Source organism: Cydia strobilella, chromosome 2, assembly GCF_947568885.1.
Source record: "Cydia strobilella chromosome 2, ilCydStro3.1, whole genome shotgun sequence".
NCBI lineage: Eukaryota > Metazoa > Arthropoda > Insecta > Lepidoptera > Tortricidae > Cydia > Cydia strobilella.
The window spans coordinates 14,947,267-14,969,684 of NC_086042.1; the positions used below are offsets into that span (position 1 = coordinate 14,947,267).

Here is a 22,418-nt window from a genome sequence, read left to right on the forward strand (position 1 = left end):
CATTATGGGTACTGCTCTCCTAAGTGCTCATCAAGACGAGTCGGGTGACTAAAACAGCGTGTGCCTATGTTGCACCAAACCCTAGATCCACTAGGTACTGCCAGGGTTCAGCATCAGCTCTATCATGGGTACTGCACTCCTAAGTGCTCATCAAGACGAGTCGGATGACTAAAACAGCGTGTGCCTATGTTGCACCAAACCCTAGATCCACTAGGTACTGCCAGGGTTCAGCATCAGCTCTATCATGGGTACTGCTCTACTAAGTGCTCATCAAGACGAGTCGGGTGACTAAAACAGCGTGTGCCTATGTTGCACCAAACCTTAGATCCACTAGGTACTGCCAGGGTTCAGCATCAGCTCTATCATGGGTACTGCTCTCCTAAGTGCTCATCAAGACGAGTCGGATGACTAAAACAGCGTGTGCCTATGTTGCACCAAACCTTAGACCCACTAGGTACTGCCAGGGTTCAGCATCAGCTCTATCATGGGTACTGCTCTTCTAAGTGCTCATCAAGACGAGTCGGATGACTAAAACAGCGTGTGCCTATGTTGCACTAATCCTTAGTTCCGCTAGGTACTGCCAGGGTTCAGCATCAGCTCTATTATGGGTACTGCTCTCCTAAGTGCTCATCAAGACGAGTCGGGTGACTAAAACAGCGTGTGCCTATGTTGCACCAAACCTTAGATCCACTAGGTAGTGCCAGGGTTCAGCATCAGCTCTATCATGGGTACTGCTCTCCTAAGTGCTCATCAAGACGAGTCGGATGACTAAAACAGCGTGTGCCTATGTTGCACCAAACCTTAGTTCCACTAGGTACTGCCAGGGTTCAGCATCAGCTCCATTATGGGTACTGCTCTCCTAAGTGCTCATCAAGACGAGTCGGGTGACTAAAACAGCGTGTGCCTATGTTGTACCAAACCTTAGATCCACTAGGTACTGCCAGGGTTCAGCATCAGCTCTATCATGGGTACTGCTCTTCTAAGTGCTCCTCAAGACGAGTCGGATGACCAAAACAGCGCGTGCCTATGTTGCACCAAACCTTACTTCCACTATATACTGCCAGGGTTCAGCATCAGCTCTATCATGGGTACCGCTCTACTAAGTGCTCATCAAGACGAGTCAGATGACCAAAACAGCGCGTGCCTATGTTGCACCAAACCTTAGATCCACTAGGTACTGCCAGGGTTCAGCATCAGCTCTATCGTGGGTACCGCTCTCCTAAGTGCTCATCAAGACGAGTCAGATGACCAAAACAGCGCGTGCCTATGTTGCACCAAACCTTAGATCCACTAGGTACTGCCAGGGTGCAGCATCAGCTCTATCATGGGTACTGCTCTCCTAAGTGCTCATCAAGACGAGTCGGACGACCTAAACAGCGCGTGCCTATGTTGCACCAAACCTTAGATCCACTAGGTACTGCCAGGGTTCAGCATCAGCTCTATCATGGGTACCGCTCTACTAAGTGCTCATCAAGACGAGTCGGGTGACTAAAACAGCGTGTGCCTATGTTGCACCAAACCTTAGATCCACTAGGTACTGCCAGGGTTCAGCATCAGCTCTATCATGGGTACTGCTCTCCTAAGTGCTCATCAAGACGAGTCGGATGACTAAAACAGCGTGTGCCTATGTTGCACCAAACCTTAGACCCACTAGGTACTGCCAGGGTTCAGCATCAGCTCTATCATGGGTACTGCTCTTCTAAGTGCTCATCAAGACGAGTCGGATGACCTAAACAGCGCGTGCCTATGTTGCACCAAACCTTAGATCCACTAGGTACTGCCAGGGTGCAGCATCAGCTCTATCATGGGTACCGCTCTCCTAAGTGCTCATCAAGACGAGTCAGATGACCGAAACAGCGCGTGCCTATGTTGCACCAAACCTTAGATCCACTAGGTACTGCCAGGGTTCAGCATCAGCTCTATCATGGGTACCGCTCTCCTAAGTGCTCATCAAGACGAGTCGGGTGACTAAAACAGCGTGTGCCTATGTTGCACCAAACCTTAGATCCACTAGGTACTGCCAGGGTTCAGCATCAGCTCTATCATGGGTACTGCTCTCCTAAGTGCTCATCAAGACGAGTCGGATGACTAAAACAGCGTGTGCCTATGTTGCACCAAACCTTAGATCCACTAGGTAGTGCCAGGGTTCAGCATCAGCTCTATCATGGGTACTGCTCTCCTAAGTGCTCATCAAGACGAGTCGGGTGACTAAAACAGCGTGTGCCTATGTTGCACCAAACCTTAGATCCACTAGGTACTGCCAGGGTTCAGCATCAGCTCTATCATGGGTACCGCTCTCCTAAGTGCTCATCAAGACGAGTCGGGTGACTAAAACAGCGTGTGCCTATGTTGCACCAAACCTTAGATCCACTAGGTAGTGCCAGGGTTCAGCATCAGCTCTATCATGGGTACCGCTCTCCTAAGTGCTCATCAAGACGAGTCGGGTGACTAAAACAGCGTGTGCCTATGTTGCACCAAACCTTAGATCCACTAGGTACTGCCAGGGTTCAGCATCAGCTCTATCATGGGTACTGCTCTCCTAAGTGCTCATCAAGACGAGTCGGATGACTAAAACAGCGTGTGCCTATGTTGCACCAAACCTTAGATCCACTAGGTAGTGCCAGGGTTCAGCATCAGCTCTATCATGGGTACTGCTCTCCTAAGTGCTCATCAAGACGAGTCGGGTGACTAAAACAGCGTGTGCCTATGTTGCACCAAACCTTAGATCCACTAGGTACTGCCAGGGTTCAGCATCAGCTCTATCATGGGTACCGCTCTCCTAAGTGCTCATCAAGACGAGTCGGGTGACTAAAACAGCGTGTGCCTATGTTGCACCAAACCTTAGATCCACTAGGTAGTGCCAGGGTTCAGCATCAGCTCTATCATGGGTACTGCTCTCCTAAGTGCTCATCAAGACGAGTCGGATGACTAAAACAGCGTGTGCCTATGTTGCACCAAACCTTAGTTCCGCTAGGTACTGCCAGGGTTCAGCATCACCTCCATTATGGGTACTGCTCTCCTAAGTGCTCATCAAGACGAGTCGGGTGACTAAAACAGCGTGTGCCTATGTTGCACCAAACCTTAGATCCATTAGGTACTGCCAGGGTTCAGCATCAGCTCTATCATGGGTATGGCTCTCCGAAGTGCTCATCAAGACGAGTCGGATGACTAAAACAGCGTGTGCCTATGTTGCACCAAACCTTAGATCCATTAGGTACTGCCAGGGTTCAGCATCAGCTCTATCGTGGGTACGGCTCTCCGAAGTGCTCATCAAGACGATTTAAATGACCAAAACCGCGTATGTCTGTGTTGCACCAAACCAGAATTCTACTAGGTAGTAGGTAGGTACTGCTACTACTGCCAGGGTTCAGTCAGGGTCATTTTGCTGTCTCATTTTAAAATATCACGAATGTAATTTTATTAGACGTTGATGCAATTGAGAGTAATTCTAATAAATTTTTAGAAACTTTAATGGCCATTGAAGTTAATCCGAATTAAAGTTAATCCGAATTAACTTCAATGGCCATTAACGTCTCAAAAATTTAATCCGAATTAACTTTAATCCGAATTAACTTTAATCCGAATTAAATGGCTAATGGTTAATGGCCATTAACCTTTTTAATTGTTAATTTTTAATGGTTAATGGCATTAGCGTTCGGCCAACACTGCCTCTGAGATACATAATCTGGGAATGCAATATTAGGTTTAAATAAGGCACCCAGTTCTAATCTAATCTGCGCCTTGTTTACAGACATAAAGACAAATGATTGTTCCCGGCGATTAGTTAGTATATCTTGGGTGCAAATATACTGTTCTCATGTGAAAATATTTCCTCCGTTGCTGCCACATGAACCTACTTTTACTTATTTCCTTCTATTTCTTCCAGAAAACTTCTCTTGGATCAAGGGAGAAATTAAGGAAGGCGCTCCTCAAGGACTTCCTAAGCATCATGCACAAAACCGGCTGTTACTAAGAGTGTGCGCTTGCGAGTTGCTAGCGAGCTTAATAAATACATACTTATGTCGCCTATGTTTTACTATCACACGAATACCTACCTAAACTATTTACCTATGTTTCTATACAAGTAGAGACTAGTAAACATTCAAGACGGACAATCTTCATACAAAACAGCATTCCCCGCAACTTTAATGGACTCGACATAGGTGAATAGGTTTCGCTTATTCCTATTTTTTATTTTAGCTTTATACGTAATAAATCTGTCACTGTTAGGTACTTAGTACCTCTATTATAGCTGACTCATAGCGCGGTCCCGATACTTTAGCACTGAATTATCTCTGTTAGTGCTGAGACAAAACAAGCCTCTATAACTGAAATAACCTCAAGTCTCATCTCTATAAATGGAACCCTCTGTAAATGAGACAGAAATTTACTTATACCTGGCTGAGACCCTGGGTAGGTGGAATAATAATAATAAAATTCTTTATTGTGCACTACAAAGAAAAATACATGTTACAAACAAAGACAGGACATAATGTTTTAATGTTTATTTGGGCACAAACGGTACATGTTTCTTATAACTAGTTTCTTATAAGTGAGAAATATTGCCCCCCCTTGATGAGATGAGTATAGGCTAAAGGTGTGGCGCCATCTATTCGAGTATAACTTTTTCTTGCTTTCCGAGGCACATTTTTTCCTTATACTATTTATCTTGCTTATACGGAGTTACATAATTATGTCTTTGCTATAAGTAACTTAAATTCCATTTACAACAATGACAATTCTCGCGGCGTTGTCAGTCTTCTATGTTTACTAATGTAAACTCTGATACAGATATGTAACAATGTCGGATTGTCGGCTCTGTGCTGCTGGAGAGAATAATACAACCATTGCCAAGAAAATAAACGAAGTTTATTTACACAAACCTATTAAGTAAATGTAGATAGATAGACAAATCATTTATTCTTTTGCCACAATACACACATATAAAAGAAACAAAAGAAAAATATAAAAACAAAACAAAAAAACCCGTAGGATTGCTGTGTGCGTTGCAGCAAAACAAAATTGCTGTGCCCTTACAGGGTCTGTATTCTTGTAATTTGTAATACTATGAGCAATAAATATGTTTGAGTTTGAAAAGGGTTCCAAATTATTGTTATAATTATTAGCTTCTTGACATATTATAAAAATGTTAAATTAAATTAGATATGCAGGCATTATAATTGGTACAAGCAATAGATTATAATATAAGTATAAGTAGGTAACAAAGATAGATATAACTCCGTAATAGATGAATACAGTCTAAGGAAAAAAAGTGCTTCGAAAATCAAGAAAATTTGATTCTCGTTCAGAGGGCGCTACTAGCTTTGGCCTACTGTCGTATAGATGGCGTTGACGGTTTCGTTTGTCATTAAAACAATTTTAACGCATATCAGTGAAAGAACATGGGTCAAAATCATAATAATAATTAATGCAAAAAAAAACTCATTTATCCATATTTAAATACATTTTATCGTATTTTTATAAATCTTCATTTTTAGTTTTAAAGTGTGTCGATAGATGGCAGTGAATTTACTGTGGTTACAAGATTTACTATGACAGTACCGCTCTAGTGTAGGTAATGAGGGCTACCGCGTTTAATTCCGCCGCTAGGGGCGCGAGTGTAGACGGAGGTCTTTCAAAATGTCCAATGCAAAGAAGTTTTAGGGGCTTCAAGCTTTTTTATCGGGAATTTACTTAACTCCTTCCTTATTCATAATTGTGGTAAATGTTTGTTCGTCTTTGATTAATCATGGTAAACATGATATAGCTCAATAAATGTTAGTGGTTTATAAAAACTGCCAACTAAAATATATGCAAAATTAAACAAGTTGAAAAAATGGCACATTTAGACGTTAAAATACCTTTGTGTATATTAGAACGTATTGATTTTATAAAAATAAGCATAGAAGAATTTACATCTACAGTGGCGCCAACTGGTGAGCACAAAAACTTTAGCCCTCTGTAGGTACCTCATAAGTACTAACATTATGTGCCCTACCCGGGTGTCAATGTACTGACTACATTTTACTAACATCTTCTGTAATGCACATGACTTTTAATGTTAAATAAATGAAATGAAATAAGGATTTTGTTCAAACTGATATTTTTGATACAAGTTTTTATTGCCGATTCTTTTAACAGGCAAGGAGGACTATCGTTTTTTTGCTCACCAGTTGGCGCCTCTGTTCTTCTTCTTCTTTTAAAATTATGGCTTCAGCCCAGTGGGACTATTTCGCCAGTATCAAGGTATTAAGAGGTTTAAAAACGACAAAAATTGTACGGTTGTACAAGACAGTGTACGGTGATTTGTTAGCTCTTGTAAATCGATAGCTAGACTTTACAAGAAGCACGTGGACTACCGGCCGTTGACTCCAAGATGGTGGTTAAACCATTTACTGCACACTACCACATTAGTTTACTGTATAATAAGCTATCGATATTACACTTTAAACAATATTAATGAGCAAAAAACAAAGTAATTAATCACGATGCTAACTATCAAGATGGCGCTCGAACCGGAAGTCCGGCCCCTCTGTTGATGGTGGTCCAAAACACTAAAGAACAGCTGTCAGTCATTGAAGTGACATTTGACATTTCGAACTATGGAAAAGACCACCATCTACACTAGCGCCCCTAGCGGCGAATTCATACGCGTTAGCCCTCACTAATACTTATCAAGACAATTCTAACAAATCCAGACACAAATTAGGTTGCGTTATTTTATCTCCTTCTATGACCTCCTATATGACCACTTCCTGCGTCCATCATCAGATATTCGATCGTACTGCAGGGAAAAGGTACCCTACGTTCATACAAATTTAAATTTGTATGCAGGGGGGTGCCTTTTCTCTGCAGCTGACTGTACCATAATATTCCGTTATCACCCAACTTATATAATGTATTATGTTATCACCCAACTTAAAGAATGTATGTGAAGTTTTAGCTAAATCGAATACAGGGAAGTGTGGTCGTATTGATTTTATAAAAATAAGCATAGAAGAATTTACATCTACAGTGGCGCCAACTGGTGAGCACAAAAACTGTAGCCCTCTGTAGGTACCTCACAAGTACTAACATTATGTGCCCTACCCGGGTGTCAATGTACTGACTACATTTTACTAACATCTTCTGTAATGCACATGACTTTTAATGTTAAATAAATGAAATGAAATAAGGATTTTGTTAAAACTGATATTTTTGATACAAGTTTTTATTGCCGATTCTTTTAACAGGCAAAGAGGACTATCGTTTTTTTGCTCACCAGTTGGCGCCTCTGTTGATGGTGGTCCAAAACACTAAAGAACAGTTGTCAGTCATTAAAGTGACAAGTGACATTTGACATTTCGAACTATGGAAAAGACCACCATCTACACTAGCGCCCCTAGTGGCGAATTCATACGCGTTAGCCCTCACTAATACCAATAGATGGATACAGTCTAAGGAAAAAACGTGCCTCGAAAATCAAGACAATTTGATTCTCGTTCAGAGGGCGCTACTAGTTTTGGCCTACAGTCGTATAGATGGCGTTGACGGTTCCGTTTATTATTTAACAATTTTAACGCATATCAGTGAAAGAACATGGGTCAAAATCATAAAAATAATTAATGCAAATAAAAAAAATCATTTATCTATATATCTAAATACATTTTATCGTATTTTTATAAATCTTCATTTTTAGTTTTAAAGTATGTCGACAGATGGCAGTGAATTTACTGGGGTTACAAAATTTAATATGACAGTACCGCTCTAGTATAAGTAACTCTATGCTAATACTTATCAAGACAATTCTAACAAATCCAGACACAAATTCGGTTGCGTTATTTTATCTCCTTCTATGACCTCCTATATGACCACTTCCTGCGTCCATCATCAGATATTCGATGGTACTGCAGGGAAAAGGTACCCCACGTTCATGCAAATTTAAATTTGTATGCAGGGGGTGCCTTTTCTCTGCAGCTGACTGTACCATAATATTGCGTTATCACCCAACTCATATAATGTATTATGTTATCACCCAACTTAAAGAGTGTATATGAAGTTTTAGCTCAATTGAATACAGGGAAGTGTGGTCTAATTTATCTTGCAGGACTTGATACATACATTGCAACGTTGCAACTTAAGTTTGTAAAAAAAAATCCTTTACACTGTAATAGATTCACCTACATATGTTTTACAAATAAACACTGACTATTGACTATTCGAAATGCATGGACATGCCACTTGCTGAGAGGTTTGTTCTAGGCGGAATGTAAGAACTTTTCTTCTTTCGTTCGATAGCTAAATTTTATGACTATCCCTTTTCTAAATAAGTCTTCCATGTCCTCGATAATTTGAGTGTCCTCTAATATGTTATGACTGAAACAGAAACAAAATAGATTAGATGAGGTCATGAGTTGTATAGGTATAGTGGTGCAGGCTAGTATGGCGGTTCATTGGCAAATTATGAGAAAATAATGTCACTTTTAGAAAGCTCTCGTTTTTAAGTCAGGGGGATTTTTTTTGTTTCTCAGTATTCAGCAACATCTACCTGTAAGAAATGATCTTAACACACACACACACACACACACACACACACACACACACACACACACACACACACACACACACACACACACACACACACAATGTGCTAATACCCATACTTAACTTTTTTTTTAAGCAGAAACATATGCGAGCGTTACTCCAGATTTTTAAATTAAAGGAAAAATGGAATAATTTACACCTCCGGCAGGACTCGAACCTGCGACCATTGGAACATCGGTCCAATCGCTTCTGCCAACTGAGCCACGGAGCCCTACATAATTTATGGCACAAAGTGTGGTGGTCTTTTTTGTCAATAAACTTGGATTCTTGCATACAAAACCAGGTTCTAGAATATAGGTACAGACAGGGTAAGAAAAAAATGTTTTTGAAGTTTTGAGTGAGGTCGACGGGTTTCAAAGTTTTTAATATTTGTTAGAATCCTTATGCACTTTTTCTATAGTGTGAGTAAATGTATGAATAATTACGTAGTTTTTAACAAGCAGAAACGTCTGCGATCGATGCTATTAAGCTTAGAATAAATTTAAAAGTGGAAAAATTACTGCCTTGGGTGAGACTTGAACTCACGGCCTCTGGATCTATACTCCAGCGCTCTGCCAATTGAGCCACCAAGACCTCATCCATAGTCAGCAAATCTTCCCACTATATGGGTCTAGGGGACCCTAGCGATATCTACCGTAAGAGTGTTACACTTCTTAAACGGCCACCGGAGTTCCAAGTAATATTGGAAGTTCACGTTCAGTTAGTGATAGTTTAACAAACTTACATACATACATATAATCACGCCTATTTCCCGGAGGGGTAGGCAGAGACCACGGATTTCCACTTGTTACGATCCTGACATACCTCTTTCGCTACCTTCACTTTCATAACGTTCCTCATACACGCTCGCCGGTTTAGGGTGCTCTACCTGGTCTTTCTTCAGGATTTCCCCGATCTGATCAGAAAAAGTCCGCCGAGGTCTGCCCCTTCCCAACTCCCGTTTCTACCTCTCCCTTATACACTCTCTTTGTTAGCCTTTTTCCACTCATTCTTTCCACGTGTCTAAACAGGGAGTATATATATATATTTCGCTAGCATTTTCTTCTGCGCCTAAGCATCGTCATCGACTGAAAAACAAATTCATGATAAAGTCAGTTATTGATTATTGGTCAAACAATCTACACGAACTATAACTTTTTCTATAAATAAATTATTGTTCTTTAGAGAAACTTACATTATCGGTGGCATTTTCTTTAGTTTTCACATCAAATCAGTATATATTTTTTTCTAGTCAGTTGTATTTTCTTCAGACGCGCACGCGTGCTTGTCAATGTCAATATTGTCAATTGTCAAAACGTTAAGCCCGCTACAGACTACGCGGTGCGAAGCCGCGAACGCGAGCGTGAGTCGATTTCGCTTTAGATTAACTTGCGTTCGCGGCTTCGCGCCGCGATTCGCGCTCGAGTGTGCTTTAAGTTGAGAGAACACAATTATCCGTGCATGTTAGGCCCCACCCATTCGCACGAGAGCTTATAGAAAGAGATATCGCTTTCTCGCTCTTACTTATGGGTGCGTCCCACACGCAACGCTTTTTAAGCTCTCGTGCGTATGGGGCCTTATAGTTGGTCAAGCAAATCTTATCAGTAAATAAGAACAAAAAAAACTATACTCATCCTTTTCTTTTGGGTGCTAGTACTAGTGTAAGACAAAGATAGTATGATTCTCTCTCTTGTTTGAAATGTCTATGTTTGAAATGAGACGGTCCTTTAGCCCCATAGACCTACGACTCTACGAGTAGCATTACATAGATGCGGGCTACCGCGTGCGCCCGTAAGGGATAGACATAGATGACGTCATAAACGTGGGGGTACCATATTGGTAAAAATTACGTTGGGGCGATTACCCTGGAGGCAAAGTTTGACGGTATTAAAATTGTTGAATAAATGTCAATGGGCCGTTCTATTTAGGCGTATGAACAATGAAATACCTCCTATAATTCGCGCAGGTGGTACAAAACTAAACATGTTTAGTAAATAAAACGTAAAATAAAATGTATTATGAGTTAAAATTTTATGAAATCACAAATCACAATCACATTATTTACACCAATTAATGTACACCACATTTAATCTTCACAACATTTGTTTATTTTATTTTTTAGAATTAGAAATACTAAAAACTTAAGTCAAAATTACCCATAAAATGATGATATCTTCATCTGGTATCCCTAACATGATTGTTATGCAGCTAAATTAAGAAGAAGATTAAAAACGGCTGACTTCAGACTCGTCTGAGTAGCTGACAGATTACCACAAACAACCTACGTAATTTGGGCGGATAATTTTACAAATAATGTTTTGTTAATTTGCGTAAATAATTGTGATATTTTTATTGAAATCGTTTGATTCTACATTGCTTTGAGTGTAACGTAATTTTACGATGTTATTCTCACATATTGCGTTAAGAGGAAGGTGTAAAATACCGTACTTACGTGTGAAAGGTTATGTTCTCATATTTTTGCTCAGAGCGGCTATGACAGCCAATTACAGAACAATTCACCATTATTTTATCAATTCAAAACGCTAACCATCACTATGTTTTATAAGAGAAAGCACAATTTCATAGAAAACAACAATAATTAAACAAGCAACGAAGCATGACATGTCACGTACTTATTTGTTTGCCACAATTTCGGTTGTGGCAGCGGTGGAAAAGTGAAACTATGACAAAGACAAAAAGTAATATATTGCTCTCTGTCACTACTACTTAAAGATACATAAGACTATCCCGTTCGGTCATTTCGCCCCACCCCTCATGACCGATCCATGTTATACTAGATTCATGTTTAGCCCGCTCCAGACTACGCGGCGCGAAGCCGCGAACGCAAGTGTGGATTCGATTTCGCTGATTAGCGAACTAGTCTCCACACTCGCGTTCGCGGCTTCGCGCCGTGATTCGCGCATGAGCGTAAAGGACCCTCTAGAATTGCTCCAAGGTCACGGTGCGGTACGATGGTGTGTTATGGCCTATAATTTCGAAGTGTAATAATAAATCTAGCTATTCGCGTTCAAACTTCATCTGACACATGTCCGACAATTGAATAAGGCCACCTATTGAATGGATCTTTCAAAAACTCTAGGCATAGACAATCGTGGTCACTAACGAATGATTGTCGATTAGAGATTTCCGGTTCTAACGCCATCTTGATAGTAGCCTCGTGATTAATTCCTTTGTTTTTTGCTCATTAATATTGTTTAAAGTGTAATATCGATAGCTTTATTATACAATAATCTAATGTGGTAGTGTGCAGTGAATGGAGAATTAATCTCAAAGCGTGTTTAACCACCATTTTGGAGTCAACTTTTGGCCGGTAGTCCACGTGCTTCTCGTAAAATCCAGCTATCGGTTTTACGAGACAACTACAACAACCACCGAACAGCGTCGTGCTCTAAGAGCATTTATTTTGTTCCTACCCTTTTACGTGACATTGGCTACGGGCAACACCGCCCTCAAGTCCATCAAGAAAAGGAAAAAAAAAAGATTGTCGATTACTTGCATTATCGACGGGATATTGTTATCGTAGCCCGGTACCATGCTCGCAAAATGACAGTTTTTTACGATAACGTTAGAAGACAGCAGTCCTATCACGCGCAATATGATAATAACCATTTCACGCGCAATATGACAATAACCGTGCTAAGCCCGCTGGTTACAATAATAAACAAAATCGTTGAATATTTAAATGTGAAGTTAAAGGCGTTATAATTTTTTGGCGTGAAATAGAAAAACTATTCTATAGGAGTGTCAGTCATCATGAGGTACCTATCTATAAGTAGTACCTTTAACAGAAGCATAGAAAACTGCTGTCTAAACGCAAATTATACTTACTCGGTGAAAACATGAAAATTTTAATAGTACATTATTGTCGAGGCTCGGAAGTAGCTACTTGCTGGCTGAGGATTTGTTTTAAACGGACGACCTTGGGAGTCCGTTTAATTGAATCCGAAGCCAGCAAGTAGCCTTCCAGCCGAGTCATATATAGTGCTTTTCTCAAAAATGGCGCAATAAATGCAAATATAATAGAAATATTTTACAGAAGCAACATTGTTATGTATATATTTTCACAGAAAAAAGTAAAAAGATTTGCTTTGCCGCCGTTTTATTTTTTTAATTAAAAATGGAAGTGTATTTTTCTGCTGAAAATACGCCAACCTATTTGAGACACCTAAATAGTCGCGGTACCAACATTATAATAATAAGTACTGATCATCTGTTTGGCTGTTTAATGGACCTATGCCTTCATTTGATATGGCCACTTCAACTTTTAAAAAGTTTGAAACTCGACAAATAATGGAATTTGTATGCAACATTGCAGTCCCGAAATCGAGACTGCAATGTTTTTAACTTATTAATTTTTTGACTGACCATAAACTACGCACTTCGCGACCTACTTTTTAACCGGCAACGTCGACTTTGCCGTCTATTTTTGAGAAAATTATATTAATGCTGCATCGCGGAACAATGGTTCTGGACACTTAGAAGGCTTGCATGGCGCCGAAGCCAACACGTAGAGGCTCTTTTGACACTTACACCGAGCTGTTGCTGGCAAAGTAGTACCTTTTGATTGAGAACGCCACAAATATTTATTTTATTCTGTTTTTATTATTTGTATAGCGGCAACAGAAATACATCATCTGTAAAAAAAATCAACTGTCTAACTATCATGGTTCGTGAGATACAGCCTGGTGGCAGACGGACAGACAGACAGATAGACACACGGACGTCTTAGTAATAGGGTCCCGTTTTTACCCTTTGGGTACGGAACCCTAAAAAGGAAAACTCAACGTCGTCTTCGCGTCGTCGTATCAGGCTGTCAAGGAGAAAGCAGAGAACCGACATGCATGGAAATCGCTTCACCGACAAGAGTCTAACTCTTAAATATATGATGATGAGGTAGAAAAACTCAGCGATCCCTTAAAAAGCTCTGCTTTTTGCTAGTTACCTTTATTTCCGACATTTTCAACGCAGGTTTCACTGGTCGTAAAGATTGTACACGATAAAACCCGGCCACGCATGATGTGGTAAATCTTTTAAATTGATGTACATTTTCAAGCAGCATTTTCCCCTAATAATTTGTAATTATTAAACTACATAATAAAATTAGAATCAATATAAAGTTTAGTTGTCTGTGACTTTGAGCGTTATATATTTCACAGTTCCTATATTGCTTGTCCAGGGTCTTCTGACTGTCTTTACCAAATTTTCCAGTTAAAATATTTTTTTATATTTAATTATATTAACCAAAATATACCTTATTATATTCTCTTTTCACAATACTTAAAAAAAATCTGATTGTGTTCAGATTGAGATAGTTCTGAGATGTTTTAACTTTGGAGAATTTGACTTTTTGACAAAAAAAATGCCTTCCATATAAAACAACTTTCAGTGCTTGGAGTAGCAAGTTTTACTACTTCAAGTAGAAAAGAGTTTCAAAAGTGTGTTTTTGGTAAGATGACATTCTAATGAGCATAAAACAGTTTATGAAAATATAAATACAATTATATTTTCAGGCGCGGGTGCACGGAGCGGGCGCAAGCGCGCAGGTCAAATTGTAGGTATTTTAATCCGCTCGCCCGTTCCGTGCACAATCACGAACTAGCGGACGCCCTAAATCAACCTGTAAAGTTAAAATAGGTGATCAAAGGGTACAAATAAATTCGACATACGCTCATCATCCTTATTCCAAAAATCACCTCACCTCACCTCGAAATCCTTCCAAAGATATGAAATATGGTATGTATGTTAATTAAAGGTCTCTTTTTCATGTCCACACTATTTGACATTTGGGGACCTCAAGGAATCGCAGCCATCTTGGAAAATGTGTACCATCCTGTAGAAATTTGCGTTTTACTCTAAATATATATCTATTTATATCTATATATATTTCTAGAAAAAGGCTTCGTTTTTTAGACATGGTGTTGTATAACTTTTTAGTGTGGAATTTAATAAGCTTTCGTTTCGCCATACACAGTATTCACATTAAACCCAGATATTCCGAGAAAAAAAGAAAAACCAAAAAAGACTTATACTTTTCAAGATGGCGTTTGATCCCCGTGGTCCCCGAAGCTCCAATTTTATGACACGCAAACAGGGATCCCTGAAATTGTAGGTGTCAAATTTCATTGCTATCACTATTGTTTAAACCCCATTTAAGACCTAAAATCTGTTTTTATAGTCACATTTTTAAGTTTTACATATTTTTCCTCCATTTATTTTAGAAAATTTGTATTGCATAGCACTCGTGTACCAATTATGGATCTAGTGATGTCTATTTTATTGAAATCCACTCAATAGTTTAGGCGCTAGAAGTAAAAATATGATTTACTATTCGGCGTCCTCTCAAGGCAGCTGTATTGATTTTTCTTTAATAAAACAGGTGGAAACAGGTTGTGAAGGGCAAGAGGAATCTACCAATATGTCGTTTTAAAAAATCCGTCCAGTATCCTGAGCTACAGGGTGTACTGATTTTCAGTATTTAAACCCATAGCCCTACTTTCTGTTTAAGTCGCAGTCGAGTAAAATGTTGATATTGGAGTAGAACGTGTACAAATGTATAGACAAAAGTGGAATTCATATTCCTCCAAGTTTCATATTAAGAGAATATCCCCTGAAAGTGTATAAGCGCTAAATCTGGATTCAGCTATTATTTTCTATAACAAGATGTATTTTTTCCGCAAAGTGATCTAGGACTTTTTTGTGTAGAATTTATTAAGCTTTAATGTTGCCTTACACCATATTTTCATAGAGAACGTATATTTAGAGTAAAACGCAAATTTCTCCAGGATGGTACACATTTTCCAAGATGGCTGCGATTCCTCGAGGTCCCCAAATGTGAAATAGTGTGGACATGAAAAAGAGACCTTTAATTAACATACATACCAAATTTCATAACTTTGGAAGGATTTCGAGGTGAGACTTAATCCGATTGTACTAATGGTTTCATGCTTATTATCAGTCGTCAAACCAATAAAAACTGTAGGAACAAACTGAAATAGATATAAGTTGACAGGAGTACCTACTTAACTTTAGTCAACTTAGTCTTGTCAAGGGGTGACAATAAATGTATTACAGCCGTAACGCGGTTCGGATTACCTCAATAATACTCTAAAGTTCCGCCAAGTAACACTAACCACCTATTTACGACGAGATGAGGGAAGGATGTGTAAAATGTGATAAAAGGCTTCAATTTCAACCCATTACTCCAATGTAACTACTACTACGTAACCTGTAGAGTTGGTAGTTTTAGAGATTTTATGGCTCAAAGGGAAGTTAAATGTTCTTGAAGGTGATTTGTAGAGTTTACAGTTCCATCGACAATGTTTAAGGTAATAGTTTTGAATGATTCACGGTTAGTTTCACTAGACTTATATTGACCGGGCTATAGACCATGATTACCTTTTGTATTGTTTTGTACAATTTAAGTGTAATGTTTAAGGTAAGTGAGGCATATAAGGCCTACCTTAATTTAAATTGAAATATTTATTAAACTGAAAGTACTGTTTTGGGCCTTATTGAACACAGTCAGGGTATTAAGACCCGCAAAAAATAAAATATTTTGACAGTAATAACAGATTTTAATCGTTTATAACTTTAAACTTATACAAAAAACAGTTTTTGCTATATTCAGAACAGGTGGATAATTTAAATTGGTGGAAATAATTCGCTTTGGGCCTTACTACAAAATATAAAACATTAATAACAAAACTTCCGTGAGACACAGACATATTAAATATTACTCGAAAATATTAGGCTAAATCTAAAATTAAACCTTCGTTTGTTACAGCTCTTTTAACACTAACTTTTACCGAAAAATAAATAAAATCGCTTATTATTTTTCACGTATTTTCTTTTTACTGAAGGTTTTTAAAATAATCAATACGTCTAATAACATTGAGGCTATACTTACACTTACACTTTAAGTCAGTAAGTACTTATTTATAACTTATAAAATCGGCCTTGTTAAGAGATAAAAAACTCATAATTATCTTCAAATATTTAAATTTTCAATTTCATCTCATACATTTAATAAGCATTGGGCCTTGTTACCCGCACTGACTGTGGGCCTTCTTACCGACACAACAAGTTCAAAAATAATAGAGAATATTTAATATAAAAATATATATAAAATTATAATTGTTCCCTTCCTCATACAGTTAGAGTCTGTTTGCACCCATATACGTTAAAAAACCGAATAAATAAGGAACTCGATTAAACAAACTTTGTTGTCGTAAAAAATATCCCATCAAAAACATTACATGTAAAAAGATGCAAGTCTCGCAACGCAATTCTTCTACTACAAAAAGTTTTGAGATGTAATGTGAAACCAAGTCGGTATTTTAGTCGGTGCCAGGGGGTGTTAAAATCGTATCAATATTAGATATCTTTATTTTTTAATACATATACTTGGTCATCGCACGGCTGCATAATGACATAAGGATCATCGTCAACTATTAAAAATAATTCTAATTGAACATAACTAGCGCTAATCACATGCAGTTGGAGCATTACACACAACGTAACGTACCTTATACTTAACCTACTAATTGTAGGAATTGCAAACGTAACTTTGTTATCGCATATATTTATATAGGATTACAAACTTACTTGTGCAGTTATTAAATCTTTTAAACGTGACTGATATTGCAGTATTTTTAAGTTTTTATTGGCTTAATACGCTAAAAACTAATTAGGTTTCAAATTTGGTGCTTGTGGCTCTGCTACAAGTACCTTAGAATTATGATGATTGTGAGTGAGTGTGTCAGTGACAAAACTAAGGAACTTTGACATGCAATAATTCTTAAACTACATGATAAAATTACATGTTATTGTATGTATATATAGCATGTATTATCTAAATCATGTTATGCTCTATACGTTACTGATAATTCAGGGTTCTAGCTTAAACTATCACAAAATTACAGAACGTTGAAAATGGCCTGAGTGGCTTCGAGAAAAGGATGGTACGGCCGGGCCTCTTTGTTTTGCTCGACTTGGCAGATCATGAAGCGCAGCCGCAACCTCCCTTTCTGACTGTATGGATGCTACTGACAAAATAGCGGCGCGTGCGAAGTCAAGCGCTGTTGTCAGCTCGTCATATCTGCTACTTATATGTGTGCGTGATGTGTTGAACCAAATCATACTAGTGCAACTGCTATTTTTTATTACTGGGCCTTGATAGTTGTTACCCGCTGGGCCTTACATGCCTCACCTACCTCAGTTTGTTTATTTCCTTAATGTTAAATCATATTAGGGAATGCAAACCGGTTTTTATTTGTATGAGATTTCGGTTAATATCCGGTTTTAACCGGTTTTCCTATACAGTTAAAAACCGGTTTGCATTCCCTAAATCGTATGATATCTTCAAAAATAAAGTAAGAATAATATACGTTATATTTTACTTACTTACTGTACTTAAAAGGTAACAAACGGAATTAAGTTTTAGTGTTTATAATAATAAAGAACAATATATTTCATAAATGAACAAATAATAAACATGACCTTGAATAAAAGATAAACATTGTAAAAAAATGTGTGATGGTATAAACCCTTATATGTTAGGTATAAAGCACCGAGTGTTTGTTCTAACTATTATTAAACTCATTGTTAGTTATGTACATGCAACACTTAGCTTGAGATACCTACTTAGGTCATAAATGCTTTGACACAGGAATCGGCGAACACAGATCACAAAATCATTTCAGAAATGTATAAGTTTATTTTTAACACACTTTCCCGTAACGTGAACTTATTGAATCGCTTTTAGGCTCAAAACCCTAGATATTACACATGCGTGCTTTATTATTATATTATCGCACTTGTGCGGTAATATATTTATGATAATCCGGTCGAGTTAAGATTGTAACTAAATTCTAATAATATGTATGGAGACGGAGCCTTCTTAATTTGGTCGAGTAGATTTTACAACAAGGACTAGCCGGGGCGCCAGCTGCAACGTCAACGCGCCGACCGGCAGTATGACAGAATAGATTTTGAACTTATACTTAACTGTTTGAACAATTAAAATTTGATAAATATGTAAGTTTCGTCTTTTTACTTGCATCGTGTGTTGAAGAGCTTCGTATGAAACACGTGTGCATTGGTCATTACACTCATTACACATCGGCTTTTATATTGCGCGCTCGCTTTCAACTCGCGCGCACAAAATCACCCCCTGTGTAATAACCAACGTAGCACACTTGTATCACAATGTACTATTACTACTAACATTGTTTTAACATTAAGGTTCGGTGTGGGTTGGTTCCCGTTTGCAAAAATACGTCCATATAATAGTTACAAGACTAAGAATTCCGTCGTGTGTCGTATGATACCTATTTACGCGCAAATTAACCCAAGAACCCTTACGGTAGAAGTTATTCAGTCTTAATGGTAAACTGGTCAAGCTTCTTTGAAAGAAAAAGTAATTTACTCTTACTATAGAATAACTAATCTGTGAGCGAAAGTCAATTTCCTGTATTTCCAAAAATAAGTCACAAGTCAAACAACATAATATTTTTCTGCCAGAAGAAGGTATAAAATGGGTTCCACGGGGAAATCACGGTTTACTCCAGAAGGATTTGAAAGCTTAATTTTAAAGACATTTGATATAGGTAGGATAATCCTAAAACCTTAGAGGGATTATACGATACTAGTGTGAGAATTTTATTCATTTATAAACGCACGTCTCTTGAATATTTTTATTTTACTACTTAGTAATTTATGTGGGCGCAGGATCGGGAAAAGTGGCGTGCTCTCGTTTCGGAGGCCAAGACCCTATTTGGGTCGCCGAATGTGCCATTATTAGTTAGTTAGTCAGTAATCTATGTATATAAATACTTATGTAAAAAAATAGTAGATAAGCACTGGAAATGGTTATGAATGATATATGTAGTTATACATTCAAATAATTATACAGAATTTGAGAAAATCTTAAAAAATAATATAGTTACATGTAAAAAAATCCGCGCGCGCATTTAAATTGTTATTTTATAATATAATATCCTAACTATCTATCAAATTACAGAATTCTCATACTCATATGTACTTGTAAACGATTATTTTTAAATGAAGGAATAACCTTTTAAGTGTGTTTTGAAAGAAGTCTTAGCACGTCACAAAAATAATATCTGATTCTTCTGAAGTCTTTTATATTTTTGTTCGCAATGAATTAAAGCCATCTTTTATAGTAATTTAACCTCTTATATGGTTTTATCCTTCTTTTTATGAATTGAAACAATTTAAAATTTTTGTTAATAATATGTATGGAGTATGTATCAAACAATCAGAATATATACATCGACTAAGAGAACGAAATAAAGGGTGACAAAGTGACAAGATCTCTGCTAAGTTGCTTACGTATGCCGCCGACGCCCAAATTAAGATGGCTCAGGATAATTAAATTACCGGTCAAGTGATGTCGGCTTAAGATAACTACGCTGTGTAATTTGTTTTCGCCTTGTCACCGGAGAATATCTAACTTGTATTTGAAACCTATGCCCATGTATGAGTTGAAAGAGTAAAAAATAAGTGATCGCAAGCACACGTTCATTACTTTCCTTTTCTTTAAAGCGAAGCGAAGCTGTCATCATAGCAATTTGCAATGTGTTGCACTCTTGCACTCTTATATTGGGGCAGATCACAAATAATTTTGTTCCGTTCACAAATAGCGCAACTCTGATAAAAGTGACAGAAACTATATAAACTGCATTAAATATTTTCTGCATATTCATGCCAGAATTGTAAAGTTAAACATGAAAAACAGTTACGAAAGCAATTAGCAACGTCCCACCGAGCGGGAATTAACAAACTACGCGAGATGTGTGTTGTATTCGTTATTTGTTTAAGCGTACATACATATACTCGTAGTCGTAGTGAATCACTATTTATAATTCGTATGATCTCTGCCTTACGCGGCGCTCTTTGAAGCATTTTTATTAGGTAGAGATAATGATTTACAGATGCCGACGTTGTTCTTAATGTTGATCTGAGATTGATTGCGTACGTTGTTATTGCGTTGGTAACCTATTTTACCTACTCGTACACAGAAAAGCTGTGGCTGCGTTTTAATCGTTCAACATCGAGCTCCTCTTCTCAATTAATAATTTGAACGATTTAACATTGAATAAAACTGGTACTGGCTTTTTTAAAACTGAGTAGGTAAAAACATTTCTTAACAAAGAAAATACTCTATTCGTTTGGCGTCTGTCGATATACGATTGTCATCTTAGCTAGGCCCCCTGTTATGAATCTGCTAACAGTACACTAATATCTGAAACATTTTTCTTAATAAACGCTCTAAGAACGATGCTGATAGCAAAATGGCTTGCTCGCTAACGAGTATCGCACGCAATTAATCGAGAACAATTAAATCTATCGGGCCTTTGATTTACAATGACACGTTACATAATAGTCGTACTTGACTTTGTGGTTCTTAATTATGAAAAACATCTTTAATCAAAAGTTATGTAATAGTTACACCTTAGATAATATTATAACGTTAAATTTAATTATTATTGTGATAGTAAGTTTGCACAAACTAGGACATTTTACCAATTTAAACTTTCGAGGCGATGTAATTTGAAACAGGAATATTATTTTCAGCTTATACAACAACCGATACCTTGTTCAATGTTTGATGTCTCAATCTGTTATTAGGGAAAATATCAAGATTGCCGGGACAGCACTCACAGTAAGAGATAAGTAAATATCTTTACCTAGCTCGAAGGTATTAGAGATTCGACTTGATAAAGATGCAGGACCCACAGAAAATTAAATGGTAGGTATACCGCAGCAGTGAACTTCTGAAGGTAATCGCCGTTGTCGGAATGTATGCATCATTATTCATTAGGTATTCATATATGAGTTATACCTTATAAAAACCCATACAAAACCCTTTATAAGGGATAGCGGGCCGGTCCCTTATAAAAAAGCTAGTTGTTGTTTTTGTAAACATCTCTTCAATATTAACTTTATACACAACAGACAAACGGGAGTATTTTTCCGGAACTTACGTCCTTTTAATAAGTAATGACGATTTTGGATTTTTGACGACGGCTGATCCGTTCCTAATCGGTCTATAACTATATGGATTTCTAGTAGACTGCGGAGCCCCAAAAAAACACTCAAAGGTAATGCTTTAAAAAAATACGCATAAACACATGCAGCCAAAAGTCAAAAGAAGTAAATTAATTTATAACGTTAGAGCAGAATATAAAGATCTTATGTGGGATCGTATCATTTGAATATCGCGAGTTTTAATGCGAGATCTGTATTTATACTGCTTATAAGCAGAAATATTTTAGTTTGTGAGTGCGTATTTGTAGAGAAAAGCATTTTAAACTAGTTAAGTTATTAATTACCCGATTATGACAAAGCAAATAGAGAGAAAGTATAAATGCATAGTGTTGATTTTAATTTGATGCGCTGGTAGCCTAACGGTAAGAGCGTATAAAAATACAACTTTCAATCCGAAGGCCGCGGGTTCAAACCCAGGCTCGTAATGATGTGTTTTTCGGAACTTAATATATACGATGACTGTCAATTGATATTTACCAGTCGCTTTTCGGTGCATGGATGAAAACGTCGTAAAGAATCCAACTAATTCCAATAAGGCCTAGTTTCTCCTCTGCTATGGAAGGTCAGATGGTATAGCCGCTTTAGTAAAGCCGGGTCAATGCGGGGAAGATGGTGCATGGTGTTAATTTTAAAAGTATATAAAGATATTATACGGTATAGGTACTCTGCACTATGCTACTGAATGTTTGCAAATTTGCAAACAATATACGAATCCGTATCTGGTTGTGAAGAAAAATGATGAGGTTACGCAAAGCCACGCTTTC

General features: G+C 37.7%; 1 protein-coding gene, 1 long non-coding RNA gene and 2 other non-coding genes across 5 annotated transcripts in view; 1 reads left to right on the forward strand and 3 right to left on the reverse strand.

Annotated features, from left to right (window-relative positions):
• LOC134752328 (angiotensin-converting enzyme-like protein Ace3) overlaps positions 1–22,418 on the forward strand; it is a 187,258-nt gene that overhangs the window by 81,545 nt on the left and 83,295 nt on the right. The window lies entirely within an intron of this gene.
• The window catches only part of LOC134752722 (uncharacterized), a 107,998-nt gene that overhangs the window by 13,420 nt on the left and 72,160 nt on the right, over positions 1–22,418 (reverse strand). The gene's annotated exons all lie outside the window — the stretch shown is intronic.
• Positions 8,720–8,794, reverse strand: Trnai-gau (transfer RNA isoleucine (anticodon GAU)). Its single transcript has one exon. It is a non-coding gene; the product is annotated as a tRNA-Ile (tRNA).
• Positions 9,084–9,156, reverse strand: Trnay-aua (transfer RNA tyrosine (anticodon AUA)). The gene has a single exon. It is a non-coding gene; the product is annotated as a tRNA-Tyr (tRNA).